The sequence below is a fragment of the Bubalus kerabau genome, chromosome 6, assembly GCF_029407905.1.
Source record: "Bubalus kerabau isolate K-KA32 ecotype Philippines breed swamp buffalo chromosome 6, PCC_UOA_SB_1v2, whole genome shotgun sequence".
Classification (NCBI taxonomy): Eukaryota; Metazoa; Chordata; class Mammalia; order Artiodactyla; family Bovidae; genus Bubalus; species Bubalus kerabau.
Genome location: NC_073629.1, coordinates 110,706,022 through 110,721,366, shown reverse-complemented (window position 1 = coordinate 110,721,366; position 15,345 = coordinate 110,706,022). Strand labels below are relative to the sequence as shown.

Below are 15,345 nucleotides of genomic sequence, written 5' to 3'. Positions count from 1 at the left end.
CCTTAAATCTATTTCTCACTTCCACTGTATAATCATAAGGGATTTGATTTAGGTCATACCTGAATGGTCTAGTGGTTTTCCCTACTTTCTTCAATGTAAGTCTGAATTTGGCAATAAGGAGTTCATGGTCTGAGCCACAGTCAGCTCCTGGTCTTGTTTTTGCTGACTGTATAGAGCTTTTCCATCTTTGGCTGCAAAGAATATAATCATTCTGATTTCGGTGTTGACCATCTGGTGATGTCCATGTATAGAGTCTTCTCTTGTGTTGGTGGAAGAGGGTGTTTGTTATGACCAGTGCATTTTCTTGGCAAAACTCTATTAATCTTTGCCCTGCTTCATTCCGTATTCCAAGGCCAAATTTGCCTGTTACTCCAGGTGTTTCTTGACTTCCTACTTTTGCATTCCAGTCCCCTATAACGAAAAGGGCATCTTTTTTTGGGTGTTAGTTCTAAAAGGTCTTGTAGGTCTTCAGAGAACTGTTCAACTTCAGCTTCTTCAGTGTTACTGGTTGGGGCATAGACTTGGATTACTGTGAGATTGAAGGCTGTATATTGTCACCCTGCTTATTTAACTTATATACAGAGTACATCATGAGAAACGCTGGGCTGGAAGAAGCAGAAGCTGGAATCAAGATTGCCGGGAGAAATATCAATAACCTCAGATATGCAGATGACACCACTCTTATGGCAGAAAGCGAAGAGGAACTCAAAAGCCTCTTCTTGAAAGTGAAAGAGGAGAGTGCAAAAGTTGGCTTAAAGCTCAACATTCAGAAAACGAAGATCATGGCATCGGGTCCCATCACTTCATGGGAAATAGATGGGCAAACAGTGGCTGACTTTATTTTTTGGGGCTTCAAAATCACGGCAGATGGTGATTGCAGCTATGAAATTAAAAGACGCTTACTCCTTGGAGGGAAAGTTATGACCAACCTAGATAGCATATTCAAAAGCAGAAATATTACTTTGCCAACAAAGGTTCGTCTAGTCAAGGCTATGGTTTTTCCAGTGGTCATGTATGGATGTGAGAGTTGGACTGTGAAGAAAGCTGAACACCGAAGAATTGATGCTTTTGAACTGTGGTGCTGGAGAAGACTATTGCGAGTCCCTTGGACTGCAAGGAGATCCAACCAGTCCATTCTAAAGGAGATCAGTCCTGGGTGTTCATTGGAAGAACTGATGCTGAAGCTGAAACTCCAATACTTTGACCACCTCATGCCAAGAGTTGACTCATTGGAAAAGACTCTGATGCTGGGAGGGATTGGGGCAGGAGGAAAAGGGGACGACAGAGGATGTGATGGCTGGATGGCATCACAGATTTGATGGACATGAGTTTGAGTAAACTCCTGGAGTTGGTGATGGACAGGGAGGCCTGGTGTGCTGCGCTTCAGGGGTTGCAAAGAGTCGGACACGACTGAGCGACTGAACTGAACTGAACTGAAGTGAAAGGTGGCGCTAGTGGCAAAGAACCTGCATGCCAACAGGTGGCGCTAGTGGTAAAGAACCCGCTTGCCAATGCAGGAGACTTAAGAGATGCAAGTTTGATCCCTGGATCGGGAAGATGCCTTGGAGGAGGGCATGGCAATCCATTCCAGTATTCTTGCCTGAAGAATCCTATAGACAGAGGAGCCTGGTGGGCTACAGTCCACAGGGTCGCACAGAGTCGGACACGACTGAAGCTACTTAGCACGTGCCAGTACTAGGAGACAGGAGATGCGCGTTCGATCCTTGGGTCGGGAAGATCTCCTGGAGAAGAAAATAGCCACCCCACTCCAGTATTGCCTAGAGAATCCCATGGACAGAGGAGCCTGGCAGGCTGCAGTCCACGGGGTAACAAAGAATCCATCATGACGTAAGCAACTTCACGCACTCAGGAAGTGAAAAGGAGGCATAGAGAGAGGGAGAAAAGAGATCCTCCTTCTGAAATGGGGCTTTGCCGAGAGGAGCCTGGGCTGGTAGGGGTGGGAAGAGGGGGAGTAGGGAAGGTGTTTGTGGGCTAAGGGAAGGAAATGGTGGAAGCAGAAGAGACGACAGATGCAGGAAAGAGAGAAGCCCATATAGTCTAGAGAAGGCAGGGGTCAAATCCAAAGTTGTTGGTGGCCTTTCCGGGAAGGAGAAATCAGAATCCAGAGGGAAAGAAGGATGAGGAGAGCTCAAAGACCATTGGCGGGGGGTGGGGGCGGAAATCAAGGGGGTTGGGTGGAGTAGGAGCTTGGCTGACTGGGCGGGTCTGGCGACGGAGGAGCAGAATAGGTAGGAGCTTAGGGGAGGAAAGTGAGGAAGGTCTGAGCGTGTGGATGGTGTGGGAGTAGGAAAGGAAGCATCACTGAGGGCCCCTCAAGAGCAGAGAAACCATGGGAATCCCTCCCACAATTCTCAGTGGGCAGCCTGGTGTGGGTATTAGTCAAGCAGATGGTATAAACCATCCCTGGACAGAGAAAGGAAACAAGAATGAGAGTATTAGCTGAAAATTGAAGTTCCCAAAACCAGAGCTCGGAAAATTTTTTTGCGTGTAAATTGTTTCACAGTTCTGTTTGACTGGGGTTTGATCAGTAAATAAAGAATGAATAGATGAATAAAAAATAATAATCAAAGAAACACACAGAGACAGGCTGATGGGCAAGTGGCTGAGAGAATAGATGAGTATAAAATAGCTGGACAGACAGTCTCCTCCCTAAACTTGATCTTTTTAGACTCAGTTATACTCTATGCACTCCTTTTCCGGTTCCCTCCTCCCTCTCCTCCTATTCTCTAGGAGCTCAGCGCCCAGACTGGAGTGGGGCTGGGGGGCTACTTTGTGAAAGGCTGGTTCTCAGGGCCAGTGCTGGGGTGGGAGGGAGCAGCTTCAGGGACACTGGACGGCAGAGGCAGCTGATGAAATGCGGCGGGGGAGGGAAAGGGGAGACAGAGGTGCCCTCGGCATGGAAGCTGCTGAGGTGTCAGAGATGAGACTTAATGACAAGCCCAAGGTCCACCTGCACAGATGAGTGGGGCTGGGAGGTGGGAGCTGTGGGGAAATTGGAAAAGGGACACGTTCATTTTTCAGCATCCTCTCCCTCTCCTTACACACAGACACACACACATCTTTAATAAAGAGCCAGAGGCTTACTCTATTCTCACTCCATTTCCACAAAGGACCCCCTGGGAAAGAGGCTGTAAAAGGGGGCAAAGAGGGTCATGGGGAGGGAATGGAGCTGCTTTCTCCCCTGGGTTCTGCCAGTCTATGCACCTGCCTGGGAAAGACAGGGCTCTGGAGAGCTGGGGTGGGGTAGGGGAGGGTTAGAGAACTAAGAGCCAGGCTGGGAGGCTGACTGGTGCTGAGGCTGACTGCTCTCAGCACTGGAGCAGGCATTCGGCCAGAACCCAAGCCTCTGGACCCCAGCTCAGCCCCTCAGAGGAGGCCTAATTACAGCCCGAGAAGGCTCCTCAGTGCCCCCCAACCCCAACACACAAGGGAACCCAGGGCACCCACAGATCCCAGAGCCCTTAACTCCTGCTCTGGGCCCTCCTGAAGCTGCGACAGTGGGGATATGACCAGGCTAAACCACTGCACAGGGCGGGGCTCATCTGCCCCTGAGGTCAGCTTCTCAGGATCCAGTTCCAACCCTCACAGCCCACAGTCACTCACATCTGTTGTGGAAGAATGCTGTACACTGTTGTGCAACTCCCTAATCTATGGGAGTTGTGTGTTGTACACTGTTGTGCAACTCCCTAATCTACGGGAGTTGTTCGAACACCGTTCTAACAGCCAGGGGTGTCACACATAGTTCCTGGTCCTAGGGATAAAGCTTTTCCCTCTGCTCTCACCTACTGTGGAGGGGTCCAACAAATAAACATTTGCCTTTGCTTCCCAAACGCACACACACCAGCAAATATACATTTGGCCGCATATAAGCTGGAGACTCCCTCATGTAACCACCTATGAGGCTATCTTCAAATAACAAAACTCTCGGTCCCTATCCTGGGTAATCACGGAAGTCCATCCCCTCTCTCTGGTATTTCTGAGCACTCTGGGAGGTGATTACATGTTCCTCTAAGTCATTGATAACCATTCAGGGAGCTTAGTGTGGTTGTACAGGTTGTAGACTGTACAATTGTAAGGTACCATTCACATAACTGCAACCCACTCCAGTATTCTTGCCTGGAAAATCCCACAGACAGAGGAGCCTGGGAGGCTACAGTCCATGGAGTCACAAGAATCAGATATGACTTAGAGACTAAACCACCACCATGATGGTCATATAACTATCTTTGTACTTTCTTCCAGTCACCACTGGCTGTCAAGTCCACTGACACCAATTCAGGTTCTTCTCTCTCTTTTTTTCCCCAAAAGGCACTGATTATCCAAGTCAAAGAGGCTAATCCTTCCAAAATCAGAACTTGAGTTTTTGTAATACCTGATTCAAGCTGTCCACTCTTGTTAGTTGCAAACTTGTTTTTGGTAGTGAGTATAAGCTAATTGCTGGATGGCATCACCGACTCGATGGACGTGAGTCTGAGTGAACTCCGGGAGTTGGTGATGGACAGGGAGGCCTGGCGTGCTGCGATTCATGGGGTCGCAAAGAGTCGGACATGACTGAGCAACTGAACTGAACTGTTAAGCTAATTATTTTGTTAGTCACCAGCCACAAGTAATTCATTTTTCAATTATGACTTATAAAGTGCCAGATCACCTATAGCATTTTTTGGTTCTTAAGCTCAGATGTATCTTGTGTGCTACTTGCTTGCAGCTTGCGATGCTGCTGAGTGTGGATTACTCAAAGTCACTTAGGTCTGATTGGTCCAGGCAAGTCAGGAATGAATGCACTCTCACAAGAGTGGAACTTGTGGCAATCACGTTTTTGGTTTGTTTATGTGTGTGTGGTAAAATACAAATAACATGGGAATTCCCCAACGGTTCAGGGGTTAGGACTTCATGCTCTCACTGCCAAGGCCTGGGTTTGATCCCTGGTTGGCCACACAGTGAGGCCAAAAAATATATATAATAATAATAACATAAAATGTACCATCTTCATGATTTTTTTTGTCTTAATCACTTTTTAGTGTACAGTTCTGTGGCATTAAATACATTAATTGTTGTATAACTAAAACCACTGTCCATCTCTAGAACTTTTCTTTTCGTCTTGAAAAACTGAAACCCCCTACCCACTACACATTAACTCTCCATTCCTCTTGCTCCGTGGGCCCTGCCAACCGCCATTCTAGTTTCTGTCTTTCTAAATTTGGTTATTCTATATTATCTAATATAATTGGAATCATATTTGCCCTTTAGTGACTAGCTTATTTCTCTTAGCAAACTGTTCTCTGCTTTCCTCTGTGTTTTTGCATGTATCAAAATTTCTTTCTTCTTTATGCTGAATTACATTCATTGCTGATATACTCGAAATATATCCATTGTATGTATAGACCATATTGTTTATCCATTCGGCCATTGATGGACACTTGAGTTGCTTCCATCTTTTGGTTACTGTGAGTATCACTGCTATAAACATCTTTGAGACCCTGCTTTCAATCTTTTGAGGAATTTACCCAGAGGCAACATTTTCTGAATCAGACAGTAATACTACTTTTTCTTTTTGAGGAATTGCCATATCATGTTCCACGGCAGCTGTACCATTTTGTACTCCCATAAGTGATATCCAGAGGCTCTCATTTCTATACATCCTCACCAACATTTGCTCTTTTCTTGGTTTTGTTTTCCAATTCTGATCAGGTCAGTGATTGGCGGGCTTGCTACAGGGAAAGGTAGGAAAACCAGTGACCTGGAAAGACTTTTGGAGCAGGCTTAATATTCATGAAGGGCCTAAATGTTATACTTTTAATTTTGTTTCCAATGAGATTATATATAGATTGAGTTTTTGTTCTTATCACTGTTAAAATAATTAATTAATGGAAGTATTTGTAATGATCACATTGTGGGAGTTCCCTGGTGGCCTAGTGGTTAGGACTTTATGCTTTTACTGCCATGGCTCCAGGTTCAATCCCTAGTGGGGAACTGAGATCCCACAAGCTGCATGGCATGGCCAAAAAAAATAAATAAACCTTTGGGGAAAAAAATCAAAAGTGGTCTGGGCTCAGTCACCCTGGAAAGGCTCAGACTGGTAGCCCCTTTAGAAAAGACCAGTCTCAACCCTGCATGGGCATGCCTCTGCTCCCTTCTCTGTCTATTCCTTTTCCACCCCTTCCATGTAAGCCTTTATTCCTTAAGATGAAGTCTCTGCTCTCTGGCCCCTCATCTCCCATCATCTTGCCCACTGCCCCACATCCACCATCCTCGCTATAACTAATGGTCCCCAAATCTCCATCCCTCAAACAAATTTTCCTCCCAAGCCAGATAGGTATTTCCAACTGTCTAAAGTTTGTTCCCTGAAGACAGACTCGGGTGGAGATCTGCAAGCAGGAAGTGAATTGGGGAGAATTCTTGGGGGTCAACATCAGTAGGGCAGGGGAGGAAGGAGAGTTGGGCAGATGAAGAACTAAATGGTCAAAACAAAAAATACAGGACTTCCCTGGAGGTCCAGTGGTTAAAATCCACCTGGTAATGCAGGGGACGGTCCTAATGCTAATGCTAATTAGAGCACTAAGCTCCAGAGCTAATGCTCCCTGGTCCAGGAAGATTCCACATGCCCTGGGGCAACTAAGCCTGCATACCACAGCTACTGTATGTAGCCCAGATTCCTAGAGCCTGTGCTCCACAAGAGAAGCCATCATAATGAAAAGCCCGTGCACAGCAATTAGACAGTAGCCCCCACTCGCTGCAAGTAGAGAAAACTCCATGCAGCAACAAAGACACAACAAAAAATAACTAACTAATTAATTAATTTCAAAAAGCTGCAACCAGTCCTACAATGAGCTCTGGAATGTGGTCCTGCCTTGAGCAAAGGTGCTGGCCGTTGTATCTCTACATCTGTCAGTCGTTGATGTTGGCTGCCGGGGAAGGCAATCTGACCTGGGCCAGGTGGCTCTTTTCAGCTGAGGGCAAATACAGAGAGGGACTCAACTAAGAACCCTCAGCCACCAACATGTCCAGAAATGGGGGAACGAGCATTTCAGCCCTGAAAGAGGATCTGGGCAATGTACCACAGCATCCATGACACCAGTCACCACTTGGACATCCTTGGGCATCTCAGAATCTACATACCCCAGATTGAATTGAATCTGCTTCTTTTCTGGGTTCTCTCATGTTATGACCAAACTTCTAGGCTTGTCAAGTCTGAGTCAGTTATCTTCCCTCTCCGTTACCCTTCCTTCAACTGGTACTTCATCCTACAGAGGGTATTAGTCTTTGCCTAAAGTCTCTTGAATTCATCCCCATCTCCTCCTTTCCCACTACCACTGGCCTAGCTCAGGCCCTCATCAACCTTTCTATGGCTTCAACCTTCCAATAACAGGTTCGGTGGAAAGAGCCATTTAGCGCACAATAGGTGCTACATGAAAGGCTCATTGCTGCTGCTGCTGCTAAGTCGCTTCAGTCGTGTCTGACTCTGTGCGACCCCATAGGCTCACTGGGATACTGTAAAAAAGAGAGAGATACTCAACCTCATTAGGAATCAGGGAGAAAGGAAATTACTTCATAATGTTTCTCAAGAACAATAAAGATTCTTTGATCCAGGATGCAGGGAGGTTTAGAAGTGCTGACCCTCTGAGCAGTAGAAGATGCACCTCTAACTTACAGTCACCCCTTCCTGCTCATGGTTCGTCCCTGCAGTTCCTCGTGAAAGGATTCATTTACTACTGAAAAAAATCTGCATTTCAGTGCACCTGTGCAATTCAAATCTGTTTTGTTCAACAGTCAATTGTAGTCCAAAATATGATGGAAAATATGAACGAAGATGTTAATTATAAGCATGGTTCATTACAGTAAAAAGTTGGAATCAACTTAAACATCTAATAGGGAATGAGTTAAGTAAGTTGTGGTGTGTTCTATGTAATGTTGTTATTGTTGTGTCGCTAAGTCATGTCTGACTCTTTTGCAACCCCATGGACTGTAGCCCACCAGCTCCTCTATCCACAGGATTTCCCTGGCAAGAATACTGGAGCCGATTGCCATTTCCTTCTCCAGGGGATCTTCCTGACCCAGAGATTGAACCTGTCTCCTGCATTGGCAGGCGGATTCTTTACAGGCCTGAGCCACCAGGGAAGCCCATAACATCATATAATCATTAAAAATAATGGTCAAAAAGTCTGTATAACAGCATGGAAAATGATTACTGAAAGGTTAAGTGAAAAAATTAAAGTTCATCATGAATATGCATTATGATTGCTGGTAAAAAAATATATATGTGATCAGAGAAAACAATCTGAAAGAAAACATATCTGCATGCTAAGAGTTCTTGTATAAGAAAAAAGTCATGCCTGATATCTTTAGCCCGTCTCCCCTAACCATAATCTCCCCCTTATTCTTAGATATTGACCAAATTGTTTTCTTGGTATATAAGAAAGTGTTAGTCACTCAGTCATATATGACTTTTTGCGACCCCATGGACGGTGACTCGCCAGGCTCCTGTCCATGGAATTCTCCAGGCAAAAATACTGGAGTGGGTTGCCATAGAAATGCAATTTCAAGCCATCCATATGGAGTCAGCTATAATTCCACAACCCTACTTTTCAAACTTGTAGTTGGTGGCCTTATTACTTTCAAAATATGATATATAATGAAATATAATTATAATATAAAAAAAGCATCAGTACTACCTCTTCATTTTTATCGCTAGGTAATAGTCCACTGTGGGCTTCCCAGGTGGTGCTAGTGGTAAAGAACCTGGTTGTCACTGCAGGAGCGTTAGAGATGTGGGTTCAGTCCCTGGGTCAGGAAGATCCCCTGGAGGAGGGCATGACAATCCACTCCATTACTCTTGCCTGGAGAATCCCATGGACAGAGGAACCTGGCCAGCTATGGTCCATTGGGTCGCACAGAGTCAGACATGACCTAAGTGACTTAGCAGCAGCAGTCCACTGTATGCGTAGACCACATTTATACTGGGGTGTAGAAACGTGGGTAACTAACTCTATGTTAACCTTTTGAGGAACTGCCAGACTGTTTTCCAAGTGGCTACCTTGTTTTCCATTCCCACCAGCTGGTGATGAGAGTTCCAATTTCTCCACATCTTCATCAACACTTGTTGTTATCTGTTGTTTTGTTTATAACCATCCTTGTGGGTGTGAAGTGATTATCTCATTGTGGTTTGATTTGCATTTTTCTGCTGGCTAATGATGTTCATTATTAGTCACTTGTAACCAAAAGCAATGTTCTTATTTTCAACAAAATAAGGTTGAAACCCTACCATTACACAAGCAATTCATGCACATTATTAGATATTTCAAAAACAGATTTTTTGAAAAATTAAACCACACCCAAATAGCACCATCTAGAGGTAACCACTGTAAATATTTCAACGTATTTCCTTTGAATTTCTTTTTCTATTCTTTCCAGAATATGGTTAAAGTCAGGTAATGTTTGCAATTTTACTTCTGACTTTTTCACCTAATATGATAAACTGGGAATTTTTCCAACCTCCTCTTAAACATTACTAGATGTTACAATGTCCTTAGCCATTCCCCCATTGATGGACCTTGGTTGTTTCCAAGTGTATTTAATGTCATAAAACTAAAAAAAAAGAGAGAGAGCTTTGATACTGCTGTTTTTGGCCTGTGTTCCATCTGTCCAGTAAAGCTGAGATCTTTATCTTCCCTTTTCAATTCTTCTCTACCCTTTCACACCCACATCCTTCCAGGACAATACTTGGTACAAAGTAGACTTCTTTTCCTTCCAGATTTTTGAGAGATAATTGACATACAACACTGTATAAGTTTAAGGTGAACAGCGTAATGATTCGGCTCATAGACATCCTGAAATGATTACCCCAATAAGTTTATTGAACATTCATCATCTCGTTGTTGTTCAGTTGCCCAGTTGTGTCCGACTCTTTGTGGCCCCATGGACTGCAACACACCAGGCCTCCCTGTCCCTCCCCACCTCCTGGAGTTTGCCCAAGTTCATGTTCATTGCATCAGTGATGCCATCCAGTCATCTCATCTTCTGACACCCTCTTCCCCTTCTGCCTTCAATCTATCCCAGCATCAGCGACTTTTCCAATGAGTAGGCTGTTTGCATCAAATGACCAAAATACTGGAGCTTCAGCTTCAGCATCAATCTTTCCAGTGAATATTCAGGGTTGATTTCTCTTAAGATTGACTGGTTTGATCTCCTTGCAGTCCAAGGGACTCTCAAGAGTCTGCTCCAGCACCACAGTTCGAAGGCATCAATTCTTCAGCACTCTACCTTCTTTACGGTCCAGCTCTCACAACCATACTCGACCATCGGGAAGACCATAGCCTTGACTATGCAGACCTTTGTTGGCAGAGTAATGTCTCTGCTTTGCAACACACTTGTCTAGGTTTGTCATAGCTTTCCTGCCTAGAAGCAACCGTCTTCTGATTTCATGGCTGCAGTCACCATCCGCAGTGACTTTAGAGCCCAAGAAGAGGAAATCTGTCACTATTTCCACCTTTTCCCCTTCTATTTGCCGTGAAGTGATGGGGCCAGATGCCATGATCTTAGTATAGTTTTTTTTTTTTTTAATATTTAGTCTTAAGCCAGCTCTTTCACTCTCCTCCTTCACCTGCATCAAGAGGCTCTTTAGTTCCTCATTGCTCTCTGCCATTAGAGTGGTAGGTATCATCTGCCTATCTGAGGTTGTTGATGTTTCTCCCACCTATCTTGATTTCAGCTTGTAACTCATCCAGCCCAGCATTTCTCATGATATTCTCAGCATATAAATGAAACAATCAGGGTGACAGCAGACAGCTCTGTCGTACTTTCTCCATCTTGAACTGATCAGTTGTTCCATACAGCGTTCTAACTGATGCTTCTTGACCCGCATACAGGTTTCTCAGGAAACAGATAAGACTGGTATTCCCATCTCTCTAAGAGCTTTCCACAGTAAGTCATGATCCACACACGATCCATCATCTCACATAGATACAAAATAAAAGAAATAGAAAAAAGTGTCTTTGTTATGAGAACTCTTAGGACTTACTCTCTTAATATCTTTCATACAGCAGTGTTAACTATATTTGTCATGTTGCTCATTACATCCCTGGTATTTATTTATCTTATAACTTTTACGTTTTGACTACCTTCATCCAATTCTCACTCCCTCTCCTCTGGTAACGACAAACCTGATCTTTTCCTATTAGTTAGTTTGTTTTTAAAGGATAATTGACCTACAACAGTGTTGGTTCCTGGTACATAACATAGTCATTTGCTGTTTCTATACATTTCAAAAATGATCACCATGATAAGTCTAGTTACCATCTGTAACCATACAAAGACATCACATAATTACTGACTGTATTCTGCACAATGTACAGTTCACACTCATGGCTCATTTATCTTATGACTGGAAGTTTCTGCCTCTAATCTCCCTATTTCAGAGTAGACTTATTGAGTCGTTATTACAGGTCAGGCACTGTTCTAAGCACTTGATATATATCAATGTATTGAATCCTCACAACTTCCCTGTGATGTAAGTAATAATATTATCATCCCTATTTTGTACATGAGGAAGTTAAAGAAGTCGGTCCAAGGTCATCAGCTAGTAAGGGGCAGAGGTGGAATTTGACTCCAGGCAGCTCAGCTCCAGAATCTGAACCCTTAACCATCAGCCATACAGCTTCCATATGATGACGGAGGGAATGGAAATTGGAGATGGGATGAGAGCTGCAGGGCTTTGGGGATGGGCTAGTCCCAGATTTGAAACCTGGCACGGAACTTCCATCCCTTAGTTGGGAAGGAAGGGTCAGGCAGGCTCAGGGGAGGGAAGTGATTCGGATCCTATTCACAGGACAGGCGTTTACAGCAGTCCCCAGCCTGGTACCTTCCTATTAGCCCACAAAGCATCAGAGTGGCCTTTCTCAGATGCAGATCTGATCCTGTCACTTTCCTGCTGCAAGCACTCCATTGCTCTCAGGATAAAATACAACGCCTTAGGTGGACTGCAAGATCCTCATTAGCTCCATCTCCACTCCCCAGCTGGCTTCTCATCTCCACCTGGATCTTATGAACTCCACCACACTGCATCTCACTCTCCTACCTTTTGGACCATTGGCCTACAGAGCTCTTCCTTACTTTGGCCACACTCGCTCTAAATCTCTTTTCTAAAGACTCTTTTCTTCTAGAAAACCTGTTCCAAACCTCTCCAAACAGGGCTTCCCTGGTGGCTCAGCTGGTGAAGAATCCGCCTGCAATGTGGGAGACCTGGGTTTGATCCCTGGGTTGGGAAGATCCCCTGGAGAAGGGAATGCCTACTCACTCCAGAATTCTGGCCTGGAGAATTCCACGGGGTCACAAAGAATCAGACACGACTGAGCAACTTTCACTTTTCAAACCCCTCAGACTGGACTGCGTTCCCCTGCCAGACCCATACTTTCCTTCTGACACTCATCATATTTCTTGTAACTGCTTTTCTCAAAATCAACACTTTTTTAATTATAGAAAATTCAAATGCAAGAAAAAAAGAGAGAACTTCCCCATCACACAACTTCAGTTATCAATGCACATGGATCTGGTTTCACCTGAACTCCCAACTACATCCCTCCTCCTGTTAAGCAAATAATACAGATCATTTTATTGCATCTGAAAATGTTTTATGTATCAAATGTCCCTAAAAGATAAGGACTTTAAAAATCATAGCTACAATATCATTATCATACTTTTAAAAAGCCAATTATATTTTTTCTTTTTCCAATGTTTTATTTTGAAAATTTTCAAACCTACGGAAAAGTTGCAAGAATAAGTCAATGAACAACCCTAAATTTCTCACCTGATTCCCCAATCGTTAACATTTGGCCACAGTAGTTGCTGAACCATCTGACATTCAGTTGTAAATACAAGCTTTTATCCATATACATTTCTACATATATTTCCCCCAAACAAGGATACTCTTCTATGTAACCCTAATTTGATGACCATTTCAGAAAATCTAAATAGATACAATAAAATGTGTATAAGACAATCCATATTCACATTTTGCTAAATGTCCCAATGATGTGCTTCACAGACACTGTCCTTCTCTAAAGCCAGTAAATGATCCAGGGTGATACTCTCCATTTAGTTGTCTTGTCTCTTTAGCCCATTTAACCTGGAACAGTTCATTCTTCTTTCACAACATTGCTATTTCTAAGAAGTCCCTGCCAGAGGAGCCTGACCTTGAATTTAGGTTTGTCTGATGGTTTCCTCCTTGGTTCTTCATCCCTCAGATTCTGCATCTTAGGCAGGAATGCTTCCTAGGATTGGGTCCGTATTAGGAGGTGGATATCCATTTGTCTCCCTACTTTGACACTGATTTTGATTGCTTGATTAAGATGTCTTATAATTGCTTTTCAAATTTTAAGTGGTCTGGGTTTTTTTTTTTTTTCCTGCTAGACTGTAAGCTTCTTGAGAACAGAAGCGAGCCTGTCTTCTCCACCTCGGTATCCTCCAAGCACAGCAGGTTTAAACTGGAAAGCTGCACCTACCCTGCACCAGCCCAGTGAAGGACTAACTGAGATATCAGATGAGGAAAAGGAGGCTCGGAAAGAGGCAAGCCCCATAACACAGTGATTTCCTCAGACTCTTACCTGAGCCGTTCCTTCCCTTCCAAGATTCTCCCTTCGAACGGCACCTGGGGAAAGCTCTCCCATTCTCCTAAAGATTGGTTTCAATGGAAACAGAAATTCCCCGAAAGAAGGAATCACACGAGCTGTCCAGGGCCTAGGGGCTGAGGGAACGAGGTGGGAGAACCTATTAGCATTTTTTCTATTAACAAACTAGAGTTGAGCTAGCTTGCCCGGGGAGATAATTTGAGAGAGAAATCTTTGCATATTTTATTTAAAAGCACGCTGCGTTAGGCGGGTAATAACGCAGAGAGTGGCGATTAGGTGAGGCCTGCAGGGGGCGGGGGTGGGGTCCTCTCCCTACTCCACCAACTGCCCTGCCCCATCCGCCTGGTCCCTCCTAGTACACCCTTCCCCGTTAGTCCTGGGAACCAGCCTTCTTAAAGGAACAGCCCCCTTAAGCCTCAGCTTCCCTGGTGGCTCAGTCCGTAAAGTCTGCAATGCAGGACATCCGGGTTTGAACCCTGGGTTGGAAAGATCCCTTGGCAAAGGGAATGGCAACCCACTCCAGTATTCTTGCCTGGAGAATCCCATGGACAGAGGAGCATGGCAGCCTACAGTCCATGGGGTCGGTGACTGAGCGACTTTCACTTCACTCCTTAAGCCTCAGAGGCATGGGGGTTCAAGCTTCAGTAACTCTTGATGCTTTCTAGCTGATAGGGTCCAAGAGAAGCATGTCCTGAAACTGCCCTGGGAGAAAAGAAGAATGGCAGGGAGTGGACAGTAGAAAGAGGACCAGTGTCCAAAACTGAGAAAGCTGAGACCACAGACCTGTGGTTCTCAGCGTCAGGGAGGAGAGAGGAGTGGGAGGGCTTTAAAAGTATGTGTATGTGTGTGCTTAATTGTGTTTGACTCTTCACAACCCCATGGACTGTAGCCTGTGAGGCTTCTCAGACCATGGAATTTTCCAGGCAAGAATACTAGAGTGGGTTGCCATTTCCTTCTCCAGGGAATCTTCTCAACCCAGGGATCAAACCTGTATTTCCTGCATTGGTAGGCGAATTCTTTACCACTGATCCACCTTTGACCCAATAATTAGGTAGGCAGTCCTACTGGTATCTCATGTCTCGGGAACAAGGATGCTAAATTGGGACCCTAGGACACTACCTAGGACAGTCTGACACAAGGAATTATCCAAATGCCAAGGCATTCCCACTGAGCCAGCAACCCTCCCTGAACACATTCATCCCTTTTCTTTAAGTCCTGCCACATTGCTGCCCTGGGAATCATTACAGACCTGGGTGAGAGCTGGGCAGCTGAGTGTTGGTTGAAATAGTAAGGTCCTGGCTCCAATGCAAGCTGATCAACTCTGTGCAAGTCGCTTAACCTCTGTGAGTGCCTATTTCCTCTTCTATAAAAAGGCTTGCCATCGCTTACCTCCCATCGTAGTCATGAGAAAGCTATGGGAAAATAGATGGAAAGGTTCTGTAAACTATCAAACTCTGATCACATATAAGGGGATAGTATTACAGTGGGGAGCAGAGCCATAGGTTGCTAATTTAGTAAGGGACTCCTGAGGGCAATTATGCTTCTCTGGGCAGAGTTCTTAAGGCAAGGTGACTCTAGTCATTCTTGCCTCACTAAGTAAAGTACTCAAATAACTCCCAAGGTTAATGCTGCTTGACTTTGACTATAGGTTCTCCACTGAGAGGTAGGGTTGGCTGCACCTACTCTGTAGCCAAATAACAGAAAT

The 15,345-nt window shown here is 44.6% G+C and overlaps 1 long non-coding RNA gene across 1 annotated transcript in view; it reads right to left on the bottom strand.

Annotated features, from left to right (window-relative positions):
- LOC129656312 (uncharacterized) overlaps window positions 1-15,133 on the bottom strand; it is a 33,682-nt gene extending 18,549 nt beyond the window's left edge. The window contains exons 1-2 of the long non-coding RNA XR_008716319.1: window positions 14,890-15,133; window positions 13,617-13,756 (exon numbers count right to left, since the gene is read on the bottom strand). This is a non-coding gene — a long non-coding RNA (uncharacterized LOC129656312). The remainder of the gene's footprint in view (window positions 1-13,616; window positions 13,757-14,889) is intronic.
- Between the last annotated feature and the right edge of the window lie 212 nt (window positions 15,134-15,345).